The following is a 17,332-nucleotide window of genomic DNA, read 5'->3' on the forward strand; positions in this document are numbered from 1 at the left end:
TTCCCATAAAAAGTCCATTAGAGTTACATGCCTTGAAGAGAGAGGCGAAGATAAAAACGAGTCAGCCTCTGGCTGATCAGATGCTCAAGGGAAAATGAAACTGAAAGCGAATAGAGAAAAAACTGGAGTTTAGTTAATAGAAAAATACATATTATTGCATAAAAGGGGCAGCGTATATGCCACAACAGTCATTCCAGACTTTTATTAAAGGTGACAATAACCCCCTTTGGACCATGCTAAAACAATTTTTGTGTGATAAACATAACTAAAGTTATTAATGAAAATTTGGTTTGGCCCTTCCCTTGATTCCGAGAGATTTGAAAGCTGGTGTGAGGGTGAAGGACAAAATTAACATGGAAACTATGAAGTGGCATATTTTTCACTGATATGCTCCTGAGTAAATTAATAAAAACCAAACCATATCTCTGCATAGGAAGAGCATGCCGACTTCAGATTAGCATCATCTGATTTGCCTTAAAATGTAGTTCTTAAAAATATATTCATACATGTAAAGATTAGAAAAATTAGGGTACTTGCTATGTTGGTAGGTTTTCAGAGTTTTGAACATGCCAAGCCCACATGTCCATTTGGGAGGACAAAGCTTTTTCCTCCGATGCTTTCCTAACTCACACTTCTCATCTCCTTGTCCTATTAGGCGGGAGGTGGATAGAGAAAACCAACCAATCCCTTTCGCGGTAATCAGGACAAGTTTGAGATGTCATTTGCCCTATAAGTAAACCAGTGTGCATCAGAACTGGGCTTTTTCCACGTATTCCAGGAGGTAACCTGCTGCTGATCTCTTGCGAGAAACATCCAAGCAGGGAGGCTCCAAATCCTGCATTGAAGACAGGGACCAGGAGACATAGAAGCTGACTGGGAAGCCAGAGGGGACTATCCTGGACTGACACCCTTGCTATCCCAGAAGTGCCCCGCTGTTCCCTGATGATCATGACAAGGCTTCTCCTGTAAGTAAAACTATCACCAAAGCCATAGATTGTGTAGGCCGTGACATTTTTCAACCATTGTTTTAGTTATTTCCCCATTGCAAAATATCAGGTTTGTCTAAGTAGATCCTTAGCATATTTAATTGAAGTAAATCAATGAATTCCCCTATAGAAATCACAGCTCTTCCCAGTGTGTTTTGTGCCATTAGAGACATAACGATTTGCCAAAAGAATGAATCCCAAAACCCTGTTTCCACGTGAGTGTTCAGGGTGCAAAACTAAATTGCCCCTTTGTTCCCATTGTGCCCTGACCAAAACCACAAAGCCCTGCCTGTTCTTTTTAGGTGTGACAAAACATATTTTCCCATTGCTTTCTTTCCCTCATATTGCACTGGTGGTAATAAGTGATTTTGCCCCTTGAATCCCTTTTTCCAAAAAGTACATTTTATCAAAATCTCAAAACGATTTTCCCATTGTGTTCCCACTCTGCCACCGGCCTTCAAATCAGAGGGGGGTGGTCTAATTGATGTTTGGAGGGTGGGGGTTGCTGAGAGAAAACGTTTCTCACTATTATGAATGAATCAGCAATCACTGTGTGTCTTGAATTGGTCTTTTTCTGTATCAGTGGATGATTTGAAAAGAAAGCTGCAGGAAATTGTGACTGCATATCTCAGTATTATCTCTGTGTTTTTTGTTCTTGTGTTGCCACAGCATTAGTGGCTGATGTTAGTCTATTTGTCAAATTTGGTTTAAATAAATTAATACATCCATTTTCCTACTACACAAGAGCCTGGTTCCTAGTCCATTGTGGCACCGGGTATTTGTTGGGGTTGGGTGCGAGACGGGTTGGAGTTATAGTGAGTTATTGTGCGCCACATTCATTGGGGGGAAAGGAGCTCCCTGAGTTCAGTGTGACCGCATAATAAACCGTGACAAGGCAAACTACAGAAGCTTATATTTGAGCTTCGCAAACACATTTTCTGATCATTAATGCCAATAAGTAATAAAAATAGAGACGGTTTTCTTGTTCGACCATGCACTTCTGGATTTTGGTAGCTTTTGTATCGTTTGTGTGTTCACTAATTATTACTTTTGGAGTAGTTGTCATGGAATGTTTATGTTTGGTATTTTGGCTTTCTCTGTGTTTTACAGTACTGTGATTTTGCATCTCATTTGTTCGAGATGTGCCCTGAAAAAGAATATTGTTTATCCAAAATGCATTGGCCAAGGCATCTGTTCTCCTCTGTTGTTATTGCTTGTTGGCATTAATGACCATGAAATGTGTTTGTCAAGCTCAAGTATAAGCTTCTCAATTGGTATATTTAAGGAACAGCGCCATTGGTGCATATTTTCAGTGAGCACACAGTATTGTAGCTTGTTGGCTATAATCCTATTACAAGAGTTGAAAGTGGGCCATAGTTCCCATCGTAGCCTTGACATTTTCAGGTAGAGCCTAGTTGGACCAACTCTGTGAAATGTGGCTTGATTTGCCAGGCGTAGCAAGCACGGCACCAACATCTGGGCATTTACACTGCTACTTAGGGCGAAAAACTGAAACCAACACTTATTGGCAAAGCCAACAGTTTGGGATTTTGAATTGGCAAGGGATGGGCATTTGCCGGGCACTGCCATAAGGGCACCACCTGGCCATAAGATAGAACAGATGCAAAATGGTACATGTACCTGGGCATATGATGTCATTGCCTGGCAAACCGTAGCAGCTCGTGAATTCGTCAGAACAGTGGAAATGTTTCCCAAAAATATGTGTGTGTGACTAAGCATAGCAAAGGAGCCAAAACAAGCATGAGGTGTTCAAGAGGGTTCTCTTCCTGAGAAAAAATGGTGCATTGTATAGCACATTTCTGGAAACATTGGATAAATAGCTGCACAGTTTGCAATTGGTTTTGCAATTGGTTTTGTAGGGTAACACATAAAAAATCAAATAGCTGCAAGTCACCAACAGCTACTATTGGGGTATTATTTAATATCCAGGAATTTATTGCGCATACACATAGCTTCGGAATGCAACAGAGCACTTTCGAATCATGGGTGGAAGAACAACGTTAGGGAGCAGAGAAACAAGTGAGTGGGGATCTAACAGGGCAGGGATCGGATCACAGAGTCTCATGGTGAAAGTGAATGGTGTATGAACCTAGGTGTTATGGAGGAACCATGCCTTAAAGAGGAGGGTTTTGAGCACCTTCCTGAACTGTGGACAGTACAGCACATTAACACTTGCATGATGCTTTTTCCCACACTATATGGCAGTAGCAAAACATTAATGCCCATTCCTTTCCATGCTGCCTGCATCAACATCGGCCAGAATACCCATATCATATCAGAACCTACTTGTGTTTTTTTGTGCATAATGCCAGCAAGTATACTATAAGAACACATGTCCATGCTGGCTCTGCCAATATATGCCAGTATCCCCTCATAAGAACATACTCCTTCTGACATCACCAGGAAAAATGCCATGCCACAATAAAAAAAACATGTCAACACTGGCTGCACCAATGTAGGCCAGACTAGCCACGTAAGAACACTGCTCATACTGGCTTTGATGCCAACAACAACTTTATTGGCTGTGCAAATAGTCTCCCTATCCCTTTCCTCCTCCTGTGCACCCCTGCGGAATCAGAGGCCCGCTCTCTGGAACACATGTAGACATTCATTAATTTCCCTCATTCACACACATACTTATACACCCATTAATTTCTGCCATTCACTCATGCACACATACAAAAGACACTCTTGCATTCACTGGCATACACTTACAGATACAAACACTTGCACACACATACATACATACATCCATATATACATAGACGCATACATAAAAATGGACATTCACACATTAAATAAAGCATTATTTCCTTACACACAGCCCTGGTCTAGATGTCGCCTTAGGTGATGGCCTACCGGCTCCTGCACAACACAAACAAGAACTTGGAAACTAAGGGAGCTTCCTGGTTCATGCATGAGCATGTGTGGTGGAGCTGGATCACCTCGAACACTGTACCGGGGGGCACTGGAGCACCCCAGCACATTTAGACCAGCACTTCCCCAGCCTGCATCCCCAATTGGCCGTGCAAGACTGGGGAAGCATAACGCCCCGGCCTTCATGACCCATTGATGATGAGCTCTGGGGAACTTAACCTGTCAAATGGAACCCAATTATATCTTTGACAGTTAAAGCCTGCCCAGAAGCGCTTTGTTTGGGCTGGCTTAGGCTTGCCCGTAATGGATAACAGTGGTGTATTGCTCTGCAGCCCCCGTCACTCACTATGGATGAGCCACCCCTGCTAGCAAATGTCTAATACCATTAGACAAGCCAAAATTGTTGTACTTGCAATTGCATGTTTTACACATGACATCAGTGCAAGAGACAGATGCAAGGACACACATATTGCTTATAAATGTACTGGCTGTCAACACACATTAAGAGATTCTTACACCAGGAGCTCATATACATTCTTACACCAGGAGCTCATATACGGAGGTAATTAAGTCTGCACTCAAATGAATGCTTATATGGAACACTGGAAGGCATTAAACAGCACACAGCTTGATGTTACTTTGTGATCGAGCTAGCACAAAGAGATCCCAAGAAGGTATGTTTCGGTGGGAAGGGTAGGTAGTTTGTGTTCATCCCATAGGTATTAACTGGACCATATGTAGTTCATGGGTGGGTAAATGACGAAAGAAAGCCATAGGATCTGTGCCCCTCTTCACATCCATCTCCATCCTATCTGTGTTCCAATGCAAGAATTCTGGCTTATACCCTAAGGCCAAAACTCAAAAAAGGATGGATGTAAGGTTCTGAATCAATCATAACGACTGGCATTGCTCTAGTCAGCCTTGCATGCCATTGTTTGCAAATCAGTAATGTATCTGCGACTAATCTGAGAGCCCCACCCATATTACTCAACCACAACGCCTAAAAATGCCTGTGGGGGCTTGTGTTCTAGTGCAAAGGCAGCATGGCCTAGCAGTTGATATTGAACTGCACCATTTGGTGGCAGAATTGAGACATGCTTTCTAATGGCTTGGTCCCTTCTTTAATGGAACAGAGCTACTACAGAATTTTGGAATGCAAAAATGCAATGCTAGTGATAATGTTTAATTGAAAGCCTTGCGCCTGTCACTGGCATCATCACGGAAAGTGGGGGCGGCTATGAATGAATGGCCCACTGACTTGAGTGGTATCGGTTACACCCAGCCACACACTGGTGTATGTCCGGCAAAGGGTCACACCTTCGGGCGGTGTGGAAGAATGAAACATTTTGCAGAAGTCTGTAGGGCATTACCTCCACAAACTGAATCCCAGAATAAGAACTGGCAACGTCAATTCTTTGCTAGAAGACACCCGAAAGTTGCTCAAGTTGAGAAATCACTGCAAGATGTGCACTCGAAAACAGAGGAAGACGTCATTTTCTTCATCTCTATTGTTCTGGACGTAAGCACAAGGGACAGCCCAGGTGTGCTGTCTGAATAGGATACCATTACTCCAATTTTGATCGAAACTGGTGCTTCGGTGAATGTGATGGCTCCCTCTCACTACTAGAAGATGTGCACATCTTCACCGCTGATGAGCATTCAGGTGGGAATCTTTATGTTTGATGGTTCAAGTCCATTCTGCTAAAAGGGGCATTTGTGGCCATGGTACAACATGGGTCACAGAAAATTAAGGCACGTTTCTATGTAACTGCAATAAGTGAGAGGGGGAGCCAGCCAATCAGGTGGCTTGGAACACGGACCTGAAAACCGCCAGTGAAATCCGCCACCATCTTGCCCCTCACGCCCCCGGCCCATGTTTACATTTTTTTTTGTTCCCCCTCCTCCCATCTGACCTTATTTTGCTGCGGCAGCACTCAACACAACAGCCGCTCCTTCCCCTCTTCTCCCAACGGCTATTTTGGAAAGGGAAGAGGAGCTCAATACGGAGCTCTGCCTTCCCTTTCCATCTTGGGATAGTATTTTTGTTCCGTGAACGAGGCGCCCCTTCATGAAGCGAAAATACTGTAAAGTAGCCCCGTCCCAGCCGAGGGGACGGGTACTAAAGGCCGTATGTACCCGTTCCACGAGCATCACTGGGGGGGGGGTAACGGCCCAGGGTCTGTGTTAACTAACTCGGCACCCGGACCGTTACCCCCGGTGATGCCAGTAAAACGGGTACATAACGCCACATTGTAGAATTCACATACAGAGTGTATGATGAAGATACTAACTCGATGGTGAATAGGTATAATTAATTATTCGAAGGAGTAAGGCATCTCAAGGGGGACCTTATAAGACCCCACACTGATGGCACCACTTAACCCATTGCCCTCAATAATAGGAGGATAAGGTTCCATCTACGAGGAAAGGTGGAAGAGGAACTGGACAAACTGGTGGCTCACAATATAATCAAGGGAGAAAATGGTCCCACATCATGGGTTTCCCCAATTGTGGTGGCAGTTAAACCGAAGCAGCCGCCATCAGTGAGGATCTGTGGTTGCCCAATAAAGCGATCAAGGGGTAGACGCATATTACCCACTCAATAGATATTATTCCTGATTTACAAGGTGCAACCTTTTTCTCACATAAAGGAAAGGGTTGGTTAGATACAAACAACTCCATTTTGGCATATAATTGGCAACTAAAGTATTCCAGAACACCATGAGAGGTGAACTGGTGGGACTTCAAGGGGTGCTTAAGATCAGTGACGATATACTGATGTTAGTTGCCTCTGAGGCCAAACACTTGGACTGCTAAAAATGTTATTTGAGAGGCTGAAATCATTGGGCATTATGCTACATAGATAAAAGTGTGCATTCCTGCAAACAAGGCTGGAATTCTTTGGGTAAATGTTTCAAGAAGAGGGAATCTCAGCAGATCCAAAGAAAGTTTAGCACATTCAAGAGGTTCTTGTCCCACAGAATGCTTCAGAGTTGAGGCATTTCCTTGGAATGGTTACATTTTGTGTGAGATTCATCAAAACATTTGACAACCCTGTCAGAATCTCTCTTACATATGACAAGTAGGGACAGTTCCTGACAAATGGCACTCCTAGAGTAGTCAGCATTTCAGGAAATCAAGCGTGCTCTCACTTCTGAAGTTACAGTGGCTTTCTTTGACCTTCAAGGAAATTCTGAGCTCATAGTGTATGCTAGTACCTTTGGGTTGAAGGCAATACTTCTGCAAAAAGACTTGGGAGACCAGGTACGACCTATTGCCTATGTGAGCCAGGTTCTATCAGCCACGGAGCAAAGATATTTCCAAATGGAGCGGGATGCACTGGATGTCTTTTGGGGTTGTAGACACCCATCTACATATTGTAACATCTTACATATTGTAAGAGGCCTATTTCTGTGGTTACCGATCACAAGCCCCTCATCCCATAATGTCCAGTGCCTCCTTACACCACTCAGCATGAATCGAAAAGTGGATAGTAGAATTGCAGGAATATGATGAAACACTAACTTACAGACCTGGAGGTTAAAACCCTGTCTTTCAAGGCATCCATCAGCCCAAGGCCAGCCTACAAAGGCATAGAACTCTACACTGAACGACATAAACACATGATCACAATGGATGCTTATCCAAGGTCAATAGTTTAATTCGAAATTTCAGATGCGTCCAAGGAAAATTAGTGTTTTAAAATCATACGGCAGGGTGTAAGCTGTGATGACTGGAAGCAGTTACTTCAGTTGCTAAACAGGAGAACTCAGGAGACCAAGTTCACACTGGCGAAGTTATGGAAGGTGAAACGCAAGCTGATACTTGCTCCCGAGGCGTTGCTCTTACAAGACTTCGGGATTGCGATTCAGAATAAGCTGATCTTCTTCTGGCGCATCATGGGCACAAAGGCCAGCTTACACCAAGGATCTGATTCCCAGGATTAGAAGATAAGGTGGACACCTATGCTAAGGAATGCATGTGGTGTCAAGCCAATGCTCCAGCGATGCAAGCACCTCCCATTCAGGCGATAACAAGAAGTTGCATTCCGTGGGAGAACAACAGTGTTCCTTTTGGCTCCACCAGTGTACAAAAAACACTTCTAGGAGTCATTGATCAATGGTTGATATTCATACACTCCACGTTGGTAGGTGATTTCATTCCTGTCTTAAAGAAATGTTTTGCAACACACAGATTCCGAGTTAAGATGCTTTCTGATAATGGACCCCATTTTAAGAAGGGGTCATGCATCAATTTCTAAGTGACTGTTGTATCCATCACTGCAAGATACCTCCCATCTTGCCACGGGCTAATAGCGATGCAGAAAGGTTTATTAGGACCATAAACAATGTTTTCAGGATTGCCCAGGGCAAGTGCTGAGCAAGCTCTACACCAATTCCTATTAGAATATGGGCTTCTCATTCATCCACAGGGGTGGCCCCTGCCGAAGCACTGTTCGTTAGTTGTCACTGTGGGCTGATCCCACATCATTCCTCTGGGGAAACCTGGAACGTTGACTAGTGAAGTAAGGGAACAAAGGACTGATCTGGAAAGCCAATGCCAGCAATTATGTGATCAGAACATAGTGGTAAGGGACATTCTGCTGATAAAGACTTGCAAGTCCTGAGGAAAGTTAAGTCTTGCATATGAGCTTCGCCCGTTGCAGGTAAAAAAGTAAAAATGATCCATCATTACTGTATCGAGTAGGAACAAGATGTAACTAGGAGCCCAAGTTTCTTCAAGAAACTGACAAAGGCGTTGGATTAATTGAGAGAATAGTGATAGGTCATATAAAGACGATGATGTACCGAGGAACAAGAGCTAGAAGCAAGGGGACACTCACTCATGGCTATTTCACCTGTACATGACATAACAGACATAGTGAGCCTCCGGCCATAGCTGAGGTGTTGCTGCTGATGGTTGAGGCTTCATTGCCTAGATATCCAAAGAGGACATCACATACCAGACCAAGACATCTGAGGGATTACATCCTAAATGAGTAAATCAATCAGCTGATTATGGGCCAGATTTGTGACAGCACATAGTTACTTGTTATTGTTTACAATTATTTCTGTTATGGTAAATGAGGAATGTTTTAGTAAGTGGTCGCTTGAAGGGAGACACAATTAAGCTTCATCACGTATGTTAAATAAATTGGGGTGGCTGGACATAGGAGTTAATCCAAAATCAAACACCCATTAGTAACTACATCCTTTGTTCAGTGTAATTATTGAGTCAGGATCACCAAGGCTTAATTGCCTTTAGTCAGGGTTATTATTGTGAGCACTTATATTGGCGACAAAAGCGTGATCGCCTCAGTATGCTGGAAGGGTCTGCTGAGCATGCACTGATTGGAAGAAGCGGCCTCAAAGCTGTCTCCTAGCTGAGAGGATTTTTCTTCTAGATGAGCCACTTATGTGCTTGAGCTATGGACGGAGCAGAGCATTAGCCATTCCTGGGCAGTGATGCAGTAATTGCAGTCATGTTTAAAGAGGTGGTAAGGTAAGATATTTAAATGGCTAGCTAGCATGCAATAGCCCATGAGGGTATGCATGCAATAGCCCATAAGGGTATGCAAGGATGATGGAAGCCCCTGTCTGATGCTCGGGTATGTCTAGAGATGCGGCCTGTAGAGTCACATGAAGGTAGTATTAGCCACCTGAGAATCGGAAAAGGTCATGTGTGTGCTAGGTGTATGGTCTGGTCTTATTACATTTAATGGAACTATCCGCTAGAGGCAGTGTTATTGTGTCATGGGGCTACTGAACGGAATTGTACAGGTCTTCAATGGTGGTGAACAGCCATCCACTCCAAGATTGGAGGATGTTCTGTTAGGAAGTTCATTATTAATGTAACCAATTAAATGTATCATATTGACTCTTTATACGTGTCATTGTGTAAAAACCTATAAAAACACAATGGGTCTGTGCTCGAAGGACACCATTTTGGGACATGGATTCCTGTCAACTTCTGCACACCTACATGTAAATGTTGTCTCTACTTTTGTTGCCTGAGGTTGTTTATTGGATTATGTGTTGATGGATTTGGGCTTCTAGAGTTTGGTGCAGTCATGCCTTGGATTTGCTATGGCGAGCTGAAACGGTAACATAATTGGTGGACTGCTTCCCCTTGTGCTCCCTGTGTGCACACAAAGAATGTGTAAGATTCCTAACTGAAACCTCTGCAGCAGGTTTCCTCCATGTTTCTTCAGAGTAAAACCAATATGTGTTTTGGGGTATTTGCACACTGGCAGTAACCTTGATGCACACAAATGTTAATGGCCTTGTAACATTTGGCATTGTTGGTTGATGTGATGGTGCATTTTTTTCATGAAATTGTTTGAGTCACATGCCATCAAAAAGGGCATGGATATGGGAAAAGTATTTTTTTACTGTTTTGTATATGATGTTGAATATGGATATAGAAGAATAAAATTTAGCATATATTTTTTCGAGATATTGAAGTGTAAGATATTTGAATATTGGATAGACATTGGTCCCCTTTCAATCAAGAATGCATTAAAGTAAATGACCAGAACATATGTGAGGGGGGGGTGACCTACTTTTGTTTGAGATTATATGGGCTTTCCCCTGGATAAGAGCAGGTCTCCTTTCGTTTAGATAAATAACAGGGGTGACCCATTTTTTAGATACATTGTTTTATTTCAATACACCCCAAAAGCCAATGTTGGCTTGCCCATTCTGGACTTCAGTGTATGTGGTGTTGCCTTCCACAGGGGTACATTGAGAGCCCAACTCTACTCTCCCAAATTTTGACATTAGAACTAGATCTACAATTCTGGGAGGTGCAGTGTTGGTGCAAATGTGAATGATTTACTGATTGCAGCACCTTTTTATGAGTCATATTGGGAAAATGTGTTAGTTCTATTAACCACATTAGCAGGAAAGGCGCATACAGCATCGAAACAGAAACTACAATTGCAAAGAAATAGCACGTTATTTTGCTTATGACATAGCGGGAAGTATGCAAAGAACAGACTCCCCAATATTAACAATCTTAAAATTGCACAAACCAACTCAGAAGCCATCCTCTTTTGGGACAACTATCACACGTGGATATTAAGTTACACCTGGGAGAAACCTGAGGGTATTCTCCCAAGCAGACCTCAGGAATCCCTTATTCAGGTGGCCTGGGAAGGACTGACGCTCTTAAACCCAAACCCTAGGGGTGGATGAGCTAGAAAGGATCACCTGGATGGGGGAGCTTGTGGTTAGGCTCGGGGAAGTGCCCCAGGTAAGACGCAGTATTATACCAGGGAGGAAGGAGAGGACGCGATACCTGAGGCCATAGTAGGCTGTACTACGTCTGCATCCCTTCCTCCCATTGAATCTCTCTTGCCCAGGTTCAATGACCCCTCCGTGTATAACAAATCACCTTGGATCCCAAACCTGGTTGCACCCAAACATTATCTTTTCTATAATCCCGGTTTTCTCTGCGTCCCCCGGATTATTCTGTCCCAAACACCATGACCAAACGCTACCACTCCCACAATCCCCCCTGTTCAATTCACGATAATAATCCTGGTCATTCCTGTTTGTCTCACAAACTCTACCAATCGTTCTGAAATTACCAAAACCCCTAGGACGAACAATATCATTCCTCATGAGTCCCCCCTCCCCTTTTCTGACAAAAACACTTTCACACATCACGAAAGACGATCGACAAAGACCAAAGCCATTTCCCTGACATGTCCCCATGTCAGGGTCATGCAAAGTCGGGCTATTGACCAGAATCGCACACACCTGATTGGCCTTTTCCTTGCCCACAAGGATAAAAGGTGGAGCACGAGAGCATAATACGAGCAAGGCAGACGGAACAACGAGAGACTTAACTCAGCACAGCTATTCAAGAGGAGGAGAAAGACAGCGCAAACCGCGAGGGTGACAAGGAGAGAAGCGACCATGCCCTTTCCGAGCCAGACCTGTGAAACCTCTACAGAAGGAATCGTAATTCTGCGAACACTAGCCAGTGTGTGTTGCCGCAGATGTCAACGGTACACAAGGCCCTCCTCCGCTGATAACCAAGCCGAGAGAAGACGCTTGCCATCATGGTACCGGCCTTGACTCCAGAGACACGAAAAAGCCAAGCGGTTCATCACAGCCGATGAGTCGAGGGGAGAACCGATAAGAATCCGAACTGTGTTTGAACAAAAGTAGCAAAATGGCTAATTGAAGAAAGTACAAAGAACTGTTTGTTTGATATGAGATGGGGGGAAACCAGCTACAGAGGAGTCAGACACCACGTGGGTGTTCACTTGGGAAACTCTGGGCGATTACCTTATGGTTAAACTACCGTTGCCAAAAGGCCTTGGGAAAGGCGCAAGAAGAGGGTCATATGGGGGTCTGGTAAAATCCTCCGTACAGTCAAAAGTCTTTGACCGACAAATGAAGGTAAAGCTAAGAGAATTGAATCCTGCATCGTAAGAACTGTTTAACAAACTGTTTAAATTGCAAAACTTGGCAAGAGTGAACCTGACAGAGGGATGCCGACAAACAGGAGGCAAAGTCTGAAGTCCTAATGTACAGTGTGTTGACAAGAGTGAACCCAATAGAGAGATGTTTGCAATGAACTATTTATAAAGACATTAAGATTTGTGAATAGCACAGAGAAGATTGTGTTGAAAGCGTAGTGAACCCGACAGAGGAAGGCTGATATTCGAGAGGGGTCTGAGCCCGGAAGAGGGGGGACTCATGGTTGAAGAAGCATCAGTCTAAAGACAAATAGAAAATCACTTTTGCTTTGTTGTTTTGAATATATCAGGCCCTCAGAAGCAAGGGAGTGAAACACTGAAGGTCCCGATATCGCAAAGAAATTTCTAGGCATCTGAGCCCGGAAGAGGAGGATCCAGGGGTGAAAAGGCATCGCCCAACGTGCAAGCAGAAGGAAACTTTTGTTCATTATTTTGGAACACATCAGATCCTCGGAGGCAAGAAACTTTTAGTAAAAAAGAGACTTAACCACCGAAGGCACTTATAGTTGTGAGCGGAACTGTTATATTGTGCTGTGAAAGCTCGAGCTTGTGCTGTGCTCTGAGTACCGCCTTGTCCCGTGCTCAAAACTTGGGGAAGGGAGACCCCAACTACCGCATCCGGACTTATTATTTGTGAACACTTCTTTCTTTCCTGTGAACCCTATCCCACACTCTTAGTTTGTATTTAGCTTAAGGATTGGAAATAGGTTTTTCTTAGTGTAGGCCCTTTTATCTGGCAAGACGCCATTAAGACTGCCTTATTATTATTTGATGGTCGTAGTTTTCTGCCAGGTAGTGATATGTGTACCCTTTCATCAACTTGACAGGTGGCCACGCCCATTTTTACCCCAAAGTCCCACCCTACCGGAAGTCCCGCACTGGAAGTGACATCATGGGGATTGTCAGGAAGTCCCACCTCGGAAGTGACATTATGGGGGTTGCCAGAAAGTCCCGCCCTGGAACCTACATCATGGGGGTTGCCAGGAAGTCCCGCCCCGGAAGTGCTATCGTGGGGGTTGCCTGGAACTCCTGCACCAGAAGTGCTATCATGGGGGTTGCCAGGAAGTACTGTCCTACCGGAAGTCCCGCCCTGGAAGTCACATTGTGGGGATTGCCAGGAACTCCCACCCCGGAAGCAACATCATGGGGGTTGCCAGCAAGTCCCGCCCGGAAGTGCTATCATGGGGGTTGCCAGGAAGTCCTGCCCTACCGGAGGTGGCGGCCCGGAAGTGGCATGGCCCTTGCTGTAGTGTTCCATGGGATGTGACATCACGTCAGTGCTCCGGAAGTCCCCCATCCACCTCATACCCTCGCTGTGATCTCATGGGGTCCCCACAGATGTTTTTCATGGTTGGAAGGCCTAGCCCGGATGTGGCAAGATATGTTGCACCCGGAAGGCCCACCCTGTAGGTTGTGGGTAAATGGTGTGATTATTTTTACCCGGTAGTAATTTGTGTGAAGATCTATTTGTGTATTGTTTGTACCGGTTGATGGGGTATCAATAGAAGTTGGCAAGGGTGTATTTGTTGTGTTTGCCCCTCCCCAGGTATGTCCCCAAACCTCGAAAGTGAAGTATGGCGTTTACAGGGCGCTGAGAGATGATGCAGGTATTCACCTGTGATGTTAGGTGGCGGTGTGGGTTAGGCAGGGTGTTTTTGATCTGAAATGTGTCATGGTGCACCAGGGGCGTTGTGGAGATGATGTAGTCATACAACCTCCCCAAAGGGGCGGAGTGAAGTGTATATATACAGAAGGGGCTCTGGAGAGAGATATATAAGGAGAGCATTGCACAAGTTGGTACCTCCAAGGCCGCATAAAAACCAAGATCGGCAACGAAAACTGCTCGGAAGAGAAAACGAATTTGCAAGAACTGACCGACCAAGAGAAATAAAACCAGCCCCAGCATCAATATTTTCTAAAAGATGGCCTTCATACATTGTGCCTCATGGGAATGTGTCATATCTGAACTAGATCTGTTTGCTATACCCCTAACACAAACAAGCATCGAAAACAGCTTTTTCATGGAAGTGGCTCCCCTCGCGGCTATAGCTTCGCTAGCGCCCATATAGTTTTACCTATTGGACTCAACTGAGATGTACCTGTATCTAAATGACACGTTACTTTAACTCACCTGTAAAATAACAAAGACCGATGGGTCAGCAATCCCTGCATAGGCTAGAGTAGCTACGATTGCTTACCCCGTGGCCACCCTCTTTAATCAGGTTGACATCACTCTGGGCGACCGCCTGATCACTCAGAGTGACAACATGTAAGATGTGTTTGTTATTTGATCACATTTCGTGTTTTAAATATTTTGAAAAGTAATTCATTTAAGTCAAATTTTGTAAAGGTTTGAAAAAATAAAATAAATACAGTTAATAATAATAGAGGGTACATAGATAGCATTTTGAACTACAGCAGTGACGCTTTGGACACAGAACTTACAGCAGGGCTTTTCTATAAGGACTCAGTCGGACACATGGAGGATTGTGCTCAAGATGGGTCTGACGCTGCATTTATAAAAAGAGCAACAGATGCGACAGGTAGCAGAAATGTTTATTTACTAGGCCGTCTACACTCCAATCTATTTTTCTAGTAGAAACTAATGGTGAACGGCGTTGATTTGAAAATTAAACTCTGTAGAAATAAAGATGCCTTAGCCTTAACACCGATGATGCTGAAGCCTACAAGCTGATATTCGCATCAGTGAGCTTATTAATTAAAATTGTCAATGTGTTCCCAACGGTCAGATTAGCTCACGCTGATGCTCTACAAGTATCTAACTTAAAATACCCCGTGGGGAGGACATCCTTGGAAAATGTTCAGTGTTCCAGTGGGTGGCCGTGTCGCCAGTCAAGATTATTCATTCCTGGGGCAGTTAACAAAAATAATTATCATTGCTTTTTCTGGGGCTTACGCCAGCAATCTTTTTCATTTTAAAAATTACTACATCAACTACACAGCTCTTTTTAAAGACAGGGTTCTTATACCATCCAAAGCCTACAGCCCCAGTTTTGAACAGAAAAATATAATTAGGCAGTATCTGGGCCTAGTCTCCATCAGTGGTAAACACCTGCGTGATAAAGGCTTTCTGATACCCCGTGACGATTATGATGGCGGTTACACACTGCTGGCTTTTGATTTGAGACTTAATAATACACCAACCAGTCATTATAATCTGATTAGGAATGGTCTGTGCATGGAGGTACGTTTTGCTGCAAATTTACCTAGCCATGTGAATCTAATTGTTATGGCTCTGTTTGACTCAGTAATGGAACTCAACAATCAACGACCAGTATTGTACGACATGTAATGTATACCTAGCATATCAAATGTTTCCTGAGTAAAGACAAACATGCTACGAAAACATTCAGGGGTGTGTATTCAAGTGATAACCTTCTAAGAGGTATACCTAATGAGCGACTGAGTAGAAGTGGGTGTGCACAACCTGAACTTTTCAATTAATTGTTTCAAATTATAATAGTTACATTTTTCTGCATGGGGTGCAAACCCCCTTGAGAGGGGCCTCTGTGGAAAAGCACAACAAATGTGAGCAAAAACAAGACCTTGGCTATGAAGCCAGTGGTGTGGGCTGCACTCCCAAAATAAACAAGGTGAGCAAATTATGTGATTTGTATAATTCAATCTTAATTTATTGCTTCAATTTTGTAGTGAAAAAATGTAATCAATCATTGCAGATGCATCAAAGCCAGGGCCTGTGCATTTCGGACGTACTCGTCCTTCATCATGGCCACTGCTTACTATTCATAACGTACCATAATAAGCATATTATCCACATATCAGATCAACATTACAATGCAGCGTTCCATTTGCATTATGACTATGAAATGACGATTCATTAAATGTACAAGGTGTTTTCAGCCCCTTTAGTGTATCATTAAGGCAAGTCCACATATAGTGATGTGACCCATATTGCATAAGTCCATGTTCCAATTCACATAATACAAAATGTATTCAGAGCGTCCATCATATTTCAAATTTCAATGTGTTCAAGCGTTGCTCCATTATTGCAATAAGGCTCATAGTACAAAATAACAGATTTTCAATATTCATACATATGTGATGTTGTGCAGTGCAGGTTAACAGAAAGCGGGAAAATAAAGAAAAACTAAGAAAACACATATATGTCAGCTCATAAGCAAGTATAATAGATATACTATGTGTAAATAGTCACAGGTAGGTACTAACCTGATGCTATTTATCTCTTCGGTATATCTCGACTTGAATATGCCATAAGGAAGATAATCAATCGGAAATTACATGCATTAACACTAAGCAGGTATTACAAAGCCCAGAGTATACCAAAAGGTCTAAGGATCCCGCTTCGCCCAACGCTTTGCAAAGAAAGTAAAGACTTTGTCGACAAGTGGGAACAAATATTGAATAAATGTTCTCTTGATCTTATTTTACTGACGATTAAAGAATTATCAGGGAAGATAGAAAAACTTGAAAAATAACAGGCATCACCAATGCAGAATCAGTCACAGAGATTCTCACAGACATTAACACAAAACTAGAGCGCTACAAGCAAGATTTAGAAGCTTGTAAAGTCAGAAAATTCAAACGCGATACATATGATTACTTAAACGAGGTATATACTTGGGCAGACAAATACCAATGCCAAGGCCCACGGCCCAAAAAAACATCTACAGATAACAGTAGTTCTGAATCGGACACAACCGAACAAGGTGACAACCAACCTGGAGATAGTCAAACTGCTGGCACTTCAGGAATTAACACCGGAGTAACACAGCCCTCAACCCCATTGATAACTGGTCCTTTTTTAGAACAAAATTCAAGAGGAAGAGGACAAGGAGAGGGAAAAAGAAAAATCAAGGGATGCTCTCCAGACTACAGACACATCGGAATTAGTGGTGAATCTCTCTAAAAGAACATTATCTGCGCATTAAATCAAAACACTTGAAAAAGGCTTAAA

The 17,332-nt window shown here is 43.4% G+C and overlaps 1 protein-coding gene and 1 long non-coding RNA gene across 7 annotated transcripts in view; one reads left to right on the forward strand and one right to left on the reverse strand.

Annotated features, from left to right (window-relative positions):
- RNF32 (ring finger protein 32) overlaps nt 1-17,332 on the forward strand; it is a 567,839-nt gene that overhangs the window by 72,711 nt on the left and 477,796 nt on the right. Inside the window, exon 2 of one of the 6 annotated variants that reach the window (XM_069647960.1) lies at nt 779-965. The exons of the other annotated variants lie outside the window; for them this stretch is intronic. The gene's annotated coding sequence lies outside the window, so the exon portion shown is untranslated. The remainder of the gene's footprint in view (nt 1-778; nt 966-17,332) is intronic. 6 annotated transcript variants of the gene reach the window in all.
- Nucleotides 1-17,332, reverse strand: part of LOC138569725 (uncharacterized) — a 329,355-nt gene that overhangs the window by 45,709 nt on the left and 266,314 nt on the right. The gene's annotated exons all lie outside the window — the stretch shown is intronic.

Source organism: Ambystoma mexicanum, chromosome 2q, assembly GCF_040938575.1.
Source record: "Ambystoma mexicanum isolate Mex_15411 chromosome 2q, UKY_AmexF1_1, whole genome shotgun sequence".
In the NCBI taxonomy this organism is placed as follows: Eukaryota; Metazoa; Chordata; class Amphibia; order Caudata; family Ambystomatidae; genus Ambystoma; species Ambystoma mexicanum.